Here is a 4,688-nt window from a genome sequence, read left to right as displayed (position 1 = left end):
CAGTTTCTTGTCCCCTCATTAAAAAATTATCAAGCTCATTTTACGTTTACTGTAATTAACTGGTTGATCTTGTACCACCAAGTATTGCAGTTTATTACAAAAAATAATTCTGTGTGTATGAATGGGGGACATCACTCTTAGCCTTAAATAATGCTGGTCACAGAAAGCTGAACATGCAAGATTAAAAGTAGGAACTTTGGTATCATCCTGATGATATGCAGAGGTATGTTACTGCTGTAACCTAGTTGGACTGCTCTCTAATGTGGGACCTTCTTTTCTCCATTCGTCTGTAATGTTGAGTCAATTTTACCTCCTAAATGTAAACATTGACACCAAACTTTAGAAGAGATCAGAAATGGAGGGAGCAATCCGTTGCCTCAAGCAAAAACAAAAAAGGTTATTTTAGCCGCCTTTGTGGAAGGTCATAGCATGCAAATGAAAAGCGTCTCCACAGAGCCATGAGAACTAGTTACTGATTTTTTTTTTTTTTTTTTTTTGCTGCTGATTATGTAGTTAATACTGTTAAAGGGGATGTGCAATGCTTGCATCACTTCAGGTAGAAGTTCAGTAGACTTTGGAGGAGGAGGAAAAAAAAAAAGTGAAACGATGCATATGGTCAAGTATTAGGAGAGCAGGAATCCAACAATGTTTGCTCTGGAAGGGAAGCCCAAGGAAAATGATCCTTGAGCAATGGGTCCTCACATAAATGCTTCCAAGACTCGACACAGCAGTGCAGCTTAATCTTTATGTGTCTGTCATTCTTCAGTAGAGTTGACTTGGTATCAATTAGGCAACGCACAAGAAAACGTTACTGCCAGACTGTGCTTGAATCACCTGTTTCTAATTCATGTGCCTGACTGATTTTAGCAGTAGCAAATTGTTGGTGCTGCAAAAAAGTGCTGCTGGTGTAAAGGGCTTCTGTGGTTGCTCAGATTTATCCCTCTAAATTATTAAATGCAAAGTTAGACATAGCAAACTGGGCTTGAGCAAAACATGCCGTTCTTCCTTTACTTAACTTCACACTCAAACTGCTGGATTTCAGCAGTCATCTGCCCAACTGCTGGATTAAAACTGTTGAGGAACCATCTGCTCAACTCTAAAACTCCCAGCAGCCATTTCAGATAATGTTCCAGGCGCCTCCACCTACAGCCTCCCACCGCAGCCTGACTCCGTGTGGTTCTGAACATGCGTGTAGCTAGTGCCTCATCGTCCTGCTCATCTCTTAGGCACAGGAGAGTGGAGCTGGGGAGCCCAAGAGCAGGACTGGAGCTTTTCTTGGGGACGGAGGGAGGGAGGTTGAATATTTAAGAGAGGCAAGGTTTATTTCATCCTTTATTAGGCTTAATCATGCTACAAAAATCTCTGGGTGTATCAAGGAGCAGAGCTGTACAGAACTATTCAGTGTATTCAATTCATTGGCAGTGCCTTTTTTATACAGCAGTTGTGCAGGTCAGAGCCCTTCTTGTGCTCCCCTACGTCATGAAAGTTTGTCATTAAATTAAACTAAGGGACAGCTTTTTCTACAGTTCCTCTGAAGTTGTTTAAATCCGGTAAAAAGGGAGGCATTTGAGGAAACAATTGTCACACATGATAAATGGGAGAGGTCCATTTTTTAAACGTGTCCCAGTGTTACCTGTCTGAGAACTCCAAAAGAAATGATGGAGCTTGTAACAAAATCACATTATTTATAAAATTGGTTATGATACTACAGTGCCATATATATAAGAATCAACCGCTGAAAACAAAGGCAGTGTGTTACAGAGTAGCTTTAAAATGAAATTATAGGTCTGACCACGTCAAGGCATTTGCATAGGGACTGCCCAGATCCTGCAACCACTTCCTTCTAAGAGTGATTACATTTACTTGGTAAGAAGGGCAAGATGGTAGTTGTAATATAATGTCTTAAGAAAGAATTGTGTAGACCTGTGGTTATTTATGTTCCTCTACAGCAGCAATACTAGATTTTAACAGGAGAGGGCATTCACTACCAAGCATCTGAGTTGGCTGAGGGCTCTCTGTTTCTAGAGGTAAGGCATTTGAAAATGGTATTTTTTTAAAATGATTAATAAAGGTTCATCATCCAAAAATAAATCTTCTCCAGACATCATGTACCAAGAGGAGTATAAATAATTACAAATTAAAACCTGTCCAGTAAATGAATGCTTGAGGTGCCCTTAAGCAGCACTACCCCAAGTGCTGACAAAACCCAGAAAAATCAAGAGTGTCTGAATAGCATACTAATGTTTTTGATAACCTGACTTCTAAAACACTTGTGAGCTGTTAAAGAAACTGCAATGGGGAGACCTGGATTGGAAGCTGAACTGAGACTGAAGGAAATGTCCATGCTGACACACCCAAAGTAACCTGACCTCTAGCTGAGATAGCTGAGAAATCCTTTGGTATCAAGCTGCCCAAACTCCCTCTCTTTTTGAAGTTAGGCATACAAATTTTTCCAATGTCAAGGAAGTTTGTAACTCCCTGATAAATGAGGGGTCATAGATAGTGGGAAACTCATTTATGTATGTTCTTTCTGCATTTTTCTACCTTTCTAAAATTGCTGTACAGTAGGCTGGCAGATAGATGGCTATGTGTCAGGTTTATCTGTCTCATGAATAAGTTGCAGTCAGCTGCAGGATCACCATCTGCAACCTTCAGTGCCCAGTGAGATCCTAAAGGCTGAAAGTTCTTCCTGCTATTTCTTTTAACACAACAGGACTGATCAGACAGGAAGAAGAATAATGAATCTCCTGTTATGCACTATCCCAGATAGTTTCAAATGAATGATGCACTTTAAAAATACATACTATTATTTAAATTACTCTATGAGCAAAGCAACATGGCTTGCCTTTTTCTTGTGGTGATGCAGGGCACACAGAACAGCTGAATATGTAATTGTTACTTAATTCAAGATCTAGACAGTGTCATTAAATATTTTTGTTGCAGAGCAAAATTACTTCAATAGCAAATTGCATTTGTTCTTTGTCTCACTTGCAAAAATACAACTTACAATATGATTATGGATGTTGCTTCCTTTTTTTTGCTGTAGTTGTAGGTGTTAGTCTAGCTATAAAATTAAGGGTCTGTCAGTATTTTCATTAAAATCTTTTCATTCTTCAGGTTGTGTAAGCTAGCCTTAAAATCTAACGCTTAAAGGGTGAGTCTTCTCTTCACAAGTCAGACAGCACTGTATCTACATAGCAACCTAAAAATAGAAAAAGAAAGGAAAAAGAAAAAAAGATACTTCTAGGTTCTGAGAATCAGGAGAAAAACACTGATGTATGCATAGATGGAATGCGTATAAAGGCCAGAATATATATTCTCCTACATATATGATAATAAAGAACATTTTTCCAGATGAGTAACTGCTAAATTGGTAAATCTCTGTATTAACATATGAGCAGATTGCTGCAAATGTAAGCAATAATTTGTGTAGATGTACCAGATTGCTGCTACTTAACTGGAAGCTTCAGCTATCTCCCTGTTTATGAGGTAAGAATGACTTCCCAGTTTTACAGCAAGGTAATATGCTTTTCCAACCAGCTTTCCTAGGTATATTTTTGCATTACAGGGGCAACTGTAGTTCTCTTCCTTTCTGTTCTCAGGACAAAGCCTCATTTCCTCCATGTACAAAACCTGAGGTTTCAGACTGCTTCAGGTTGTGCTAGTGCTCAGGGTCCAAACTGGGTGCCTCAGTTGCCTTGTACTTTGCACAGGGCCTCGTCCCTCTTCGGCCTCCGGAGCTGAAAGAAGAAACTTGGGTTTAGTAACCAATACTCAGCTGTGTCCCAGTGTGGCCATCCACAGTGTGTTTCAGGCACAAGGAGGAAAAAGGGAGCACAATGGGAGCAGGGGCAAGCATGGGGTTTTGCATACACTTTCTTCACCAGTTTGTGCTCTGAATAATAAGTATGTAGCTTTTCTATAACATGTTTCATCAGGCTATGGAGCAATTTTACAATAGCATCACTTTTTGCAGGCAAGGAAATTGAGAGAAAGAGCAGCAAGGTGAGCTGCTCTAGGCCACCAAAGAGGGTTTAGACAAAAGCCATAGTCTCTGTGGTGCTTTTGTGTTGGTGCTTCAGCTATTGGTCCACATCACCTTTTCTCTTGAGATCACCAAGTTCCTACTAGACATATAGTTCCTTTAGAGCTCTTAGTTGCACATTACTCAGAGACCACCAATATTACAATCTGAATATTGCCCACAGAATCTGTACTTTCTGAAAAAGGGAAATTTCCAGTTGAAGAATTTTTGTGGAAACCTACTAATGATTTCAAAGAAATAAAACAAAAGTGTTATGTACGTTTCAGGGGGAATTAACCTGCCTGCCTGGATCATCAAGGAGACTGTTTTTTGACAGGTTTGTGGCCCACTTGGACTTGTCCTGTGCCTCCAGGTGGATGTTTGTCATTCACTCTCTGCTCTCTGCTTTGTCATTCACTCTCTGCTGAGGCCCTATGGCTTGGAAACGCAGCAGGCTGGGACTGACACTGGCAGTGCAAGGTTGAGTATAAGGAGACTGGTTTTAAATGTGATGGAAACAAGAGGTTTTACATTTCCAAGTGATTTTTCACAGGTTCCATGGCATGATAACCTTCCAACAACTTCATCTTCAATAAAAAACAAATAAATAATAATAAAATGTATGACTCTTCCTCTGTATTAATAATTGTCTTAGGGATTCATT

The sequence above is a fragment of the Anser brachyrhynchus genome, assembly GCF_964034855.1.
Source record: "Anser brachyrhynchus genome assembly, chromosome: 3".
Classification (NCBI taxonomy): domain Eukaryota; kingdom Metazoa; phylum Chordata; class Aves; order Anseriformes; family Anatidae; genus Anser; species Anser brachyrhynchus.
This window is presented reverse-complemented; position numbering follows the sequence as displayed.